This window comes from Chiloscyllium punctatum, chromosome 25 (genome assembly GCF_047496795.1).
Source record: "Chiloscyllium punctatum isolate Juve2018m chromosome 25, sChiPun1.3, whole genome shotgun sequence".
Lineage (NCBI taxonomy): Eukaryota > Metazoa > Chordata > Chondrichthyes > Orectolobiformes > Hemiscylliidae > Chiloscyllium > Chiloscyllium punctatum.
In genome coordinates this window covers 24,743,165-24,755,638 of record NC_092763.1, presented here as the reverse complement: position 1 = coordinate 24,755,638, position 12,474 = coordinate 24,743,165, and the positions used below count along the sequence as shown (strand labels likewise).

At 43.3% G+C, this 12,474-nt stretch overlaps 1 protein-coding gene across 1 annotated transcript in view; it reads right to left on the bottom strand.

Annotated features, from left to right (window-relative positions):
- LOC140495761 (serine/threonine-protein kinase 26-like) overlaps positions 1–4,078 on the bottom strand; it is a 48,157-nt gene extending 44,079 nt beyond the window's left edge. The window contains exon 1 of the mRNA XM_072594837.1: positions 3,925–4,078. The gene's annotated coding sequence lies outside the window, so the exon portion shown is untranslated. The remainder of the gene's footprint in view (positions 1–3,924) is intronic.
- Between the last annotated feature and the right edge of the window lie 8,396 nt (positions 4,079–12,474).

The following is a 12,474-nucleotide window of genomic DNA, read 5'->3' as shown; positions in this document are numbered from 1 at the left end:
TCCTTGTGCTATTCCAGTGAAGTTTGTCAGTCTTCTTTCCATGATTGGAACATCCTTCCTTTAATTAGGGTCCCAGATCAGCATGCATGACAGTAATCCCAGAAAGGACATCAATGTTGTGCATCTGCTACAGCAGTTCTTCCTCATTTCAGAACGATTTCGACAATAGTACCCAGAGTACAACAGGAATGGACAGAGTGTACAAGGTTTAAAAAAAAACTGATCCAATTGGGATTAATGGCTCATTATTTGAATCTACATCATATCTAGAATAAAATAAATGAATTAATGGCACAAGTAGAGGTTAATGGATATGATCTTATAATCATAATGGCTCTAAGTAGATAGAAGTTGGAAGTTAACTATATAGGGATATGAGACTTTTCAAAAGGTCGGACAGGAAGGGAAAGGAAGGCTGGTGAGGCAGCTTTCAGCTGGAAAGTTTGGAAACAGGACATTTGGCCCACCAAGACCACACAAACCTTAAGAATATCCGACTCCCCTACCCAACTCTGTAAGCCTGCATTTTCCATGGCTATTCCACCTAAACTACATATCCCTGGATGCTATGGACAATTTAGCATGGCCAATCCAGCTAACTTGCACATCTTTTAACTGTGGGAGGAAACTGGAGCATCCAGGGGAAACCCACGCAAAATGAGCAGAGAATGTGTACACTCCACATAGACAGTCAGCCAAGGGTTGAATTTAACCCAGGTGCCTGGCACTGTGAGGCAGCAGTACAAGCCACTGAGCCACCATGCTTTGTTAGTGTGGGGTAGAATTAATACATTAGTATGAAATGATCTTGCATTGGAAGGTGTAGAATCCATGTGGATGGAGTCAAGAAATAACAAAGGGAAGAAATCACTGGTGGGAGTAGTCTATTGACCCCTTAACAGTAACTGTTCTGTAGCACAAAGACCAAATCAGGACATAATAGGGGGAATAGGTAATAAAGGAAGTATATTATTTGAGTAACTTTAATTTTCAGGGAGATTGGGAAAAACAAATCAGATGTGGTTAGGAAGAATTCATAGCGTGTATTTAGGATAGGGTCCTAGAACACGATGTTGTGGATCCAACCAGGAATCTGGTTGGACTATTTTGGATCTGGTAATGCATAAAGAGGCAGGTTTAATACATAATTTCTGAATAAACGGGAACATTGACCATAACATGATAGAATTTGGAATTCAGTTTGAATTTGAGAAACTAGCTAAACTGAAATAAGGGTATTTACAAGGGAATGAGAGCCGAGTTTAGGGATTAGACTGGGAAAAGGATGTTTGGCAAAAAAAAGTTGATGAACAATGGCAAATGTTTTAGAACTTAGTCAATAGCTCACTGTAAAGATATATGCTATTCAGGAAGCAGCATTCTAGGAAAGGGATAACCAACCATGAAATTTCTTAACCAGGGAAATTAAGGACAGTATGAAATTGAAAAAGAACATAAAACATGCCAAAGATGAGCGACAAATCAAAGGATTGGGAAAGCTTTAAAAGCCAAATAAAAATCACCAAATAATACAAAGGAGGGAGAAAAGAAACTATGAGGACAAACTGGAGGAAAGTGAACATGGACGCCTTAGAAAATGAGGTTGGGATAATAATAATGGGAAAGCAAGAAATGACAGAAAAGTTGAACAAATATGAATATCATACTAATAACATGGTAAAACTAAGGATTTTAGGATGTAGAAACTGGATCAATTGTTAATTTTAAACCCGAGATAGATAGATTTTTGTTAAGCAAAGGTGTTTGGGATATGGGCCAAAGACTGGGATATGGACTTAGGCCACAGATCAGCCATGATCCCAATGAATGGTGGACAAGGCTCAAGGGGCTCAATGGCCTATTGTTGTTCCCATGTTCCTAACCACAGAGATATTGGATGCACTGGCAGAAATCATCTAAGAATCCTCAAGATTCTGAGAAGTCCCAGGGGACTGGAAAACTGCCAGTGTAGTATCTTTATTCAAGAGGTACGGAGACATAAACCAAGGCCAGGTAGCTTAACATCTGTCAATGGGAAAATGGTAGAGCTTATCATAAAGGATATTATAGCAGAGCATTTAGAAACACAATACAATCAAGCAGAATCTGTACGGCTGCATAAAGAGGAAATCATGTTTGGCAAATTAATAAGGAGGGGATAGACAAAGGGGAACCAATTGATGCAATATATTTTGATTCCCAAAAGGCATTCGATAAGATATGCACACTGGACTACAAATAAGACAAGGACCCATGGTGTTGGGAGTTAGTAAATTAGCCTGGATAGAGGATTAGTTAACGAACAATAAGTACGGATAAAGGGCGCATTTTCAGGATTGCAATCTGTAAGTAGTGGAGAATCACAGGGATCAGTGTGTGGTCATCTTTGATTACAATACATATGAATGACTCGGATGATGGACGGGAACCTATTATCATCATGTTTGCAGATGACTCAAAATAGGTAGGATGGCGAGCAGAGAGGATGACACGCAGTATCTGCAGGACACAGACAGGTGGGCAAGTGGGCAAAAACTGGCAGATGGAATATAACATGGCAAAATGTGAGGGTAACTTTGGCAGGAAGAGTGGAGAAGCTGAATATTATTTAAAGAAGGAAGACTGCAGAAAGTTACAGCACAGAGGGATTCAGGAGTTACGGTACAGAGGGATTTAGGAGCTCTCGTGCATAAATCACAAAAAGCCAGTATTACAAATTCAGTAGGTAATAGGGAAGGCTCAGGCAATGTTGGCCTTTACTTGAAAGAGAATTGAGTATAGAAAAAGAGGGAGGTCTTCCTAAAACTGTACAAAGCACTAGTAAGAACAAAGCTGGAGGACTGCGAACAGGTTTCGTTCCCTTATCTAAGGAAAGATATAGTGATGCAGGTGGCAGTCCACAGAAGGTTCACTAAGACAATCCCAGGTACGGACAGAATTTGTTTTGAGGAAAGGTTAAATAAATTGGTCTTGTACTCACTGGAATTTAGAAGATTGGTAGAAGATTCTTAAGAGACTTGACGGATAGATGCGGGGAGGTTGTATCAATTTCAGACAGATGAACAGGAATTTGTCAGTCAGAGGGTAGTGAATCTGTCAAATTTATTATTGAAGAGAGTTGCTGAGGCTAGGTTTTTAAGTATATTTAAGGCGGAGAAGACATTTTTAATCAGTAAGGGAATCAAGAGTTAAGGTAGGAAAATAGAGTTGAGTATTATCAGATAATGATGATCCCATTGAATGGCACATCTGATGCAATGGGTCAAACGGCCTACTTTTTCTCTTATAGTTCAATTCAAGATTGTTATTTTCAGCTTGAACTGTGCTCTTTCAGCCCACACTCTGTGGAGTTTAGAAGAATGAGAGGAGATCTAATTGAGGTATATAACATGTTAAAGGGGACTGACGAAGTAGACGAAGTGAGGGTGATTCCTAATGTGGGGTAATCCAGAATGAGACATCATAGCTTTTTTAGGATAAGGATTGGCAGATTTACAACAGGGATGAGGAGAAATCACATCTCTCAAAGGATCGTGAATCAACTTATCGCTCCTAGTGAGACTGTGAATTTAACAGCAGAGTGTGGTGGATGCTGGGGCACTGAATAAATGTAAGCAGGAGAACACAGACAGAGTTTTAATTAGTAGTGAGCTGAAGGGTTATGGAGAGCAGACAGGTAAGTGAAACTGAGGCCAAGATGAGATCAGCCATAAGGTCATTAAATGGCAAAGCAGGCCTCGGGGGACTGGATTGCCTGCTGCTGCTCTTAGTTCTTCTTTATTTAGAAAAGAATAAGAAGAGTTACAGGGAAATTGATCTACAGTAAATCTGTCCTGTCTGAGAGCATGATGAACTATTTGACCTCCTTCAACACTTTAATGTTAACAATCCCATTGTAATCAAACATATCAAATTGTTCATTACCTTTAAATATGATCCAAAATATTTTGTTACATACGGACTATCACATTGGCTTAAGACGGTTATTTCCTGTTGGATATCTTCAATTTCATCTTCAGCTTCTTCAAGGTCGATGATTTTGATAGCAACTACTTGCTGTGTGTGGTTATCAATTCCTTTGAAGACTTCACCAAAAGACCCCTTTCCGATCCGCTCTAGTTTGGTGAACAGTCTCTCAGGATCTGCCCGGTGATTCTGACAAACAGGGAAAAAAAAACCCAACATTAGCAATGTCAAGGTTTGCTCCTCTGTAAGATAAACTGACCGGGCGCTCATTGGTCACTGCATCTGCCAAGGGCCTGGCCTCTACTGGCTAAAAGGCCAAGGCCACATGGGGACACATTGGGAAACATCACCTTCCCCTTATGCCCCTCTAAAGGAGACGCAAAATCATGAGCAAAAGGAGATTGTTCAACCCATTCAGCTTTGGAGACCAGATCATTGAATCTTTTTGATTGACAAGAGAGTGCCAATGATTATGGGCAGAGCTGACCAAAGAGGAGTTAAGGCCGCCATCAGATCATCTTATTCAATGGCAAAGGCGGCTTCACTGTGACTTGCAAAGATTTTGCCATTCTTTCATTAACACTAGGTCAGTCGCGGAAAGCCCTCCCTAATAGCGCTGTGGGTGAACCTACACTACTTATACTGCAGCAGTTCGAGAGAGTAGCTGGTCATCACCGTCACAAGGACAATCAATGCTGGCCTTGGCAGTGACATGAGATATGAATTTTACAAGGTCTTCCAACCTCCCCCTGAATCCCCAGGTCTTCCTTGATTACAGCTCAGTCCTTTGCTAACCAGCCACCATATTTATTTTAACATGACCAAGCTGAAATAACGCAGATAAGATCAATACACAGAACTAACTACAGGACAACACACTCCTGATAAAGGGCTTTTGCCTGAAACGTCGATTTTCCTGCTCCTTGGATGCTGCCTGACCTACTGTGCTTTTCCAGCACCACTCTAATTTTGACTCTGATCTCCGGCATCTGCAGTCCTCACTTTTGCCTACTCAACTGTGGACCCCTATCAACTCTGGTTCAAACCACAGGTATCATCTTTGCAGTGCCAGCACTTTCTCATTACAAATGAATGAAGGAAGCCAATAGCCTCTGAAGTAAAAAGCACACTTCAAAGAGCTCAAACTTTTAAATCATTAGCTTTTCCCATACACAGCAATCTGCTCCCTTAACAGAACTATACAGAGTCCAAGAACTGGAGGAAGCCAATAAAGGGATTAGCTGGTAGGGATTTGAGGAGTATGGTGGAGGAGGAATCACTGGAGATGAGGGGAAACTGGAGGGTCTTTCTAGGCAAGGGAAACAAGGTGAGTTGTCACTGATGAGCTTATCCGTCCAGGGCCGACAGTTATTGAGCCTGGGGAGTGACACATGGTCACTGAAATGGAGAAGAACCATTGCTGACTCACACCTCTTCCAGGACTGCAGCTGGTCAGTGACTGTTGAAAGGAAATATCTGTGTTTCTTGCATTTGGGAAGCAAGATCTTTTAACAGCATTTTGAGAATGACATTCTGCAGATGCATATATAGATCTGAGGAAACTTTAGGGATTACTTGTGACTGCAAAATCTGTGCTTGAATACAGAAGGATCCTTAATTTTTTTTTTAATCAATAATCGTGAGGAGATTTTCTCCAATGAGCAGTATCTTACAATTTATGTAATTTCAGAAGACCTGGAAATTAAATGCCAATCAAGTTTTATTTTTAAAAGTACATCAAGCACGTAAACGTCTCCACACCATAGGACAGAAAGAGAATCAAATCATCACACTTTGACAGTCAATGGCATTTCTATCACTGAATCCACCACTGTTTAACATCTTGGGAGTTACCACTGACCAGAAACCGAACTGGACAGCCATATAAACACAGTAGCTGCAAAAGCAGGACAGAGGCTAGAAGTTTCCCATCTCCCAAAGCCTGTCCACCATATACAAGGCACAAGTCCAGAGTGAAAAAATCTTCGAGAAGAAAGTGAGGACTGCAGATGCTGGAGATCAGAGCTGAAAATGTGTTGCTGGAAAAGCACAGGAGGTCAGGCAGTATCCAAGGAACAGGAGAATCAACGTTTCGGAAGGGCTTATGCCCGAAACGTCGATTCTCCTGTTCCTTGGATGCTACCTGAGCTGCTGCGCTTTTCCAGCAACACATTTTCAGCACAAGTCCGGAGTGTGATGGAATGCATCCTGCTTGCCTGGATGGTGCAGCTCCAATAACACTCAAAAAGTTCAACACCATCCAGGACACAGCGGCCAGCTGGATTAGCACCTGACATTCCTTTGACATTCACTTCTTTCACCAACAACACACAATAGCTGTAAACGTGTACTGTTACAAGATGCAAGGCAGCTACTCACTAAGACTCCTTTCAAACCCGGGACTTTTGTCACCTCAAATGACAAAGGCAATGACAAAATTCATGAAAGCATCACCACCTGAAAGTTCCCCTCCAAGCCACATACTTCCTGACTTGGAAATATTTCACTGTTCTCCCATGCTGCTGGCTTAAAGTCCTGGTAAGCCCCCTCTAACCATGATGGGTGTTTCCCTACACCACATGGACAGCATTGGTTCAAGCAGACAGCTCATCACCGCCCTGAGATGTAGAGAATACATGCTGGCCCAGCCAGCATCACCCACATCCTGTTAATGAATGAAAAAAAACGATGTAGTAGTTTCAGACAGGACGCAGAGGGGATGCTGCCAATTGGTAAGAGGAAATGCATAATACGAAGGACCTGCTTTCATCGGGGTGACACAGATCACAGATATGATATAGTAAGAATGAGAAATATTAGAAGTGAACACTGGCCTGTAATTAAGTGCAAATTTCTATGGCAAGTGATTTAGAAGGCAGAGCTCCTCCCAGAGAACGCTGAGGCCACAGAAATCAGGGTGAGCTATTGAGGCAAAGATTCCCTACTGTGTGGAAACAGGCCCTTCGGCCCAACCAGTCCACACCAATCCTCCGAAGAGTAACCCACCCAGACTCATTTCCTTCTGACTAATGCACCTAACAATCTGGGCAATTTAGAATGGCCAATTCGCATATCTTTGGATTGTGGGAGGACACCGGAGCAAACCGGTACTGACACGGGGAGAATGTGCAAGCTCCACACAGACAGTTGCCCGAGGCTGGAATTGAACCTGGGACCCTGGTGCTGTGAGTCAGCAGTGCTAACCACTGAGCCACCGTGCTGCCTCATTAACCAGTGAAGAGTAAATTGGATATACAAAGGAGGGAAATTGGGTGGAGGGTATGGGGACATTGCGACAAAAATGAGCAGCACCAGAGATAGTTTGGGGGCTGACTGCATTTCAGGGTTAAGACAAGTCAAAAGTTGCACACTGTAGTAATCCTCAACCTCTCCTATCAAAATGGGATGAGTCAGCCCTCCCAGCCAGGTGGTGTGGCACTTAGTGCATACCTGTAACAAGCCTCTACATGATGGCACTGGCGGGCGTTTGCCCTTTTCCATTATCCTGAAACTGTCAAGCTATAGAGTTTTGAATCTGCCTCACCCTCTCCTTAAGGCAAAGTGCCAGCATTCACTTCCATAAGAGGGTAGTGCCTGGGGATAAAGGGAGGACACTGGGAGCTCTTCCCATCTTTCCGATCAGTTGTCTACGATTTTCATAAGTCTCCGTTACTGGTATGGTGCAGAAATTTGTTGTTCGACTTTCAGTTCTAATGACATGTCCACACCTCAGACACCTCTTGCCTTTCCACTTTGCAGTTGTTAATGAGTTTCCATATAGTTCCATCATTTTCAGATTAGTTTCGTTCTTGTCTCATTACTGCACCTCTCCCATTCCATACTGATGCTCTCGATGGGAAAAGGTCAACCTATCCAGGTCACAAACATCTTCAAGGTGCTGTCTGAAATCCAGTTTTGCTATGTGAGACAGGATAAAGTCTGCACACACAGCATTACCAAACACTGTATGATGCATGGTTCGATTACGTTGGCTCAATGTATCACATTCATTAGGACACAATCATGTGTTTAATAATGGTGTGGAATCAGACTCATTCAACTGCCTCTCTCTTGTCATCCCCACCTCAAAAAATAGCTGCATTTCAGGAACGACGTGTCAGCCCTGTGGTAGGAATTCTCCATCCATTGAAAACTAGCAGGAGATCAGCAATTACTGCTGATCGGGGTCTGCACCCAGACCTAAATAGGGTCAGGTTGTGAATGGGAAAGGAGAGGGATGAGGGGAAAGACAGGCTTCGTTTGATGAAGTAGTTTGACAGGGATGGTCAACCTTAGGAATGGAGAGGAAGGAACATGGGAACAGCATCAAGCCATTCTGAAGGACATTGCCAGTAGGATTGCAGGGTGGTGATAGCCCAAGTTGAGTTGCTAACACAGATAAACCCTGATGTTGTTTGTCTTCTTTGAATAAAAAAATTAACTTCCTCAAGTACCCGACTAAACTCCGAAGAAACAACATGGGAGTCAGGAAAAATAGCGAGGGGGGATCGGAAGAACAATTCCAACCTTGTTGGCCGAAGCACTGCTTGAAGTGATAGTGGAGGATCGTGTACCATCTGAAACTGCGACTATCTCAAATCGAACATTCTTCAGCGACGGACCCAACGGCATCCAGAATTCCCAAAGCCATGATGCATTCAAGGCTCAAGAAAAAGCAGAGATCACAAGGCCATTTTTGAAGCTGGGATTAAAAGCTTGGGAAAATGAGGTGGGATTTGTGTGGGATCTTAGAAGACCAGAGGGAAGCGGAGAGCTAAGAGAGGCTTACGGAGAGAGTTCCAAATCGTGGGAAACAGCTGATTAAACATCCTCTTGGACTGGGGCAAAGGCAAGGAGAAATGTATAGATTAATGCCAACAAAGGAACAAGGTGGGAGGACAGATCAGAACGGGCACTGGCTACCCCTTCCTGTTAGGTCAGCAAACACAGGGCTGATGGGCAACTGGGTTTTGACAGGTTCAAGGATGGGGAGCAGTGTTCCTTATGGCAAATGTCTCAACCACTGAACACCTAGATCCCTCTGTACCCTGGATTTAGACAGTCGCTCTCTACTTAAATAATATTCTCTCATTCTTCCTACCTAAACGAACAATTTCATATTTTTCCAAACTGTACTCCCCCTGCCAGGCTTTTGACTGGTCAACTTATCCATATCTGTCTGCAATCTCCCTACACCATCTTCACAACACACTTTCCTACTTTTATGTCATCTGTAAAATTAGTTACCATGCCTTCACTCTTTCTTCAAGTCATTGATATAACTAGTAGAAAACTGAGGCCTCATTGTGGGACTCCATGTGTCAAATCTGCCAATAAGGAAAAGACCAATTTATTAGGATTAGAAATTAGATTTTATTGCCATGTGTAGTCAAGTATGGGAATACAGTGAAAAGTGTATGGTGCTGGTATACTATATTTTGTCATTTATTGGTTAGGCCACTTTTGGAATATTGCATGCAATTCTGGTCTCCTTCCTGTCGGAAGGATGTTGTGAAACATAGAGAGGTTTAGAAAGATTTACAAGGATGTTGCTAGAGTTGGAGGATTTGAGCTACAGGAAGAGGTTGAATAGGCTGGGGCTGTTTTCCCTGGAGTATTGGAGGCTGAAGCTGACCTTATAGGGGTTTATAAAATCACGAGGGGCATGGATAGGGTAAATAGACAAGGTCTTTTCCCTGGGCTGGGCGAGTCCAGAACTAGAGGGGATAGGTTTAGGGTGAGAGGGGAAGGATATAAAAGAGACCTAAGGGGCAACTTTTTCATGCAGAAGGTGGTAGGGTATGGAATGAGCTGCCAGAGGAAGTGGTGGAGGCTGGTACAATTAGAGCATTTAAAAGGCATTTGAATGGGTACATGAATAGGAAGGGTTTACAGGGATATGGGTTGGGTGCTGTCAAGTGGGACTAGATAGGGTTGGGATAGCTTGTCGGCATAGACAAGCTGGACTGAAGGGCCTGTTTCCATGCTGTACATGTCTATGTCTCTATGTACAAAAGTAACCATTCTCCAATGCCGTTTAAAATACAAAACCAGAAATATTTTTTAAAAAGAAAATAAAAGAAATACACCCAAAAGAAAAAAGGTCCAGATCTTAAAAATTCTATCCAAAAGAAAAAAAAAGTCCAGATTTTAAAGTCTTGTCTTCCTGGGCCTAACCCTGGTCTGGATATTCTGTTTTTTGCCAACCAAAAAAAAAATCAATCTTCTACCCATATTCATATGCTCCACCCTACACCATGAGGTCTTACTTTGCACAGTAACCCTTAACGTGGCACTGCAAACAGACGCCTTCTGGAAATCCAAATACAGCATGTCAACAGGCTTCCTTTTATCCCCAACACGTTACTCTTTCAAAGAACTCCAATAAATAGGTTAAACATGATTTCCTTTCCGCAGTACCATGTGGACTCTTCCTCAGAGAGATTCTCTCAGTGTCCATTCAATGAATGCCTCATAATGAACGTCAAGCTAACTGATCCGCGGATTCCCTTTTTCTGCTGCCCTCCCTTCCTGAATAGAGGAGTTATGTTTGCCACTTTCCAGCATGGAACCCACCTTGATGCAATACATCGATGATGTCAATGGGGCAGGACCAGGGACAGGAATCATAGCTCTCTGTGCTGCTCCTGGCTAAAGATTGCCCAGCACAAGTGAGTCAGGCTGACTTCAGCCCCAAGCCCCTGTTATCAGACCCAGATGTACCTCCGCAACATAACAGGTTCTTGATCTGGGGTCTTGCTAGCCTGCAAGTCTATCAGTTTACTCCGTATCACTTCCCACATAACTGCGATTGCACCAGGTTCCTCCCTCCCTTCCACCTCCTGATTTACAGCTATTATTGGAATGTTTTCTTTTGCCATTTCACTGTCATTTCACTGGTTAATACTTTCCAGTCCCTCATTGAAGAATGTCACAAGGAAACCACATTTTAAGGCGGAAATGACAAGCATATTCAGTCTTGAGAAAGGCTCATTTCATTCTTGCTCATTTCTGGGCGAACAGGTGGTTCTCACAGAACAGGGAAAGATACAGAACAAGACAGCCCAAAGTGTTTAAAAAAAAGAGTGCTGTCTGAACCAGTCCATAAACCTGCTGTGATTACACAATGGATGTTCTTTAATGAGTGAGTCTACACACTCTGTGCTCGATTCATCAAGCGATATTCTAGCCACTTGGCAGCTGCTGTGATATACTAAATACCAAAAATAAACTTCAAGGTTTGTTTTCTTATTGCAACAATGTCCTCAGTCTTTGGCAGCATGCAATCTGAATTAGCAGTTCAATGGGGAGGATTGTATTCTGCAGCCTTGGCTTCACACAAGTTAGTTTCTGTTGCTTTTTCTGCCTCCTCCATCTCTTAGCTTCTTTATTTCCTTTCTCTCCACAATGCCCAACAGTCCTCAACCAGAGAGCAGGCTGCTGACCATCTGCTAGGCCTTTCCTAGATGTCCTAAAGTGACTGAGTGCCAGGGGTGTTGGAATATTGCTACCCTCTCTCTCGCACATGTACACAAGCTAAGCCACTTAACATAGACACTCACTCAGGAAAATGTGAGGACTGCAGATACTAGAAATCAGAGTCTATTTTAGAGTGGTGCACCAAAAGCACAGCAGGACAGGCAGCATCTGAGGAGCAGGAAAATCGACGTTTCGGGTAAAAGCCCATCATCAGGACTGAAGGCAGGGAGCCTCCAGGGTGGAGAGATAAATGGGAGGGGGGAGGTGGCACTGAGGAGAAGGTAGCAAAGAGTACAATAGGTGGATGGGGGTAAGGATGGAGGTGATAGGTCAAAGAGGAGGGTGGAATGGATAGGTGGGAAAGAAGATAGGCAGGTAGGACTGGTCATGGGGATGGTGCTGAGCTGGAAGGTTGGAACAGGGTAAGGTGGGGGGGGGGGGGTGTGGAATGAGGAAACTGGTGAAGTCCATATTGATGCCATGGGGTTGAAATGTTCCGAGATGGAAGATAGACACTCACTCAAGTTCTCTCCAAGTAATCCACGTTGCTTCTCTACCCTAAACTTTATCCCCCATTTCCTCCATATAGTAGCTCAGACAAGATATGCGATTTCAATGTGTGCCTAACATCCCACGCAGAACAGGCTGCTGCCACCAACCCTTCAAGACTATGATGAGGAGGAATTCCTTCAATCAGAGGCTGGTGAATTTTTGGAATTCTCAACTCCACAGAGAACCTTGGGTGTTGAATCATTGAATAAGTTAAGAAGTAATCAATAGCTTTCTGGATCTCCTGCGTCTGTGTGGGTTTGCATTGGGTGTTCCTGTTTCCTCCCACAGTCCAAAGATGTGCAGGTTAGGTGGATTGGCCATGCTAAATCGCTCATACTGTTCAGGAATGTGTAGGTTAGGTGCCTTAGCCATGGGAATTGCAGGGTAATAGGGTAGGGGTCTGGGTCTGGGTCTGGGTGGGATGCTCTTCAGAGGATTAGTGTGGACTTATTCGGCCAATTTCCACACTGTGGAAAT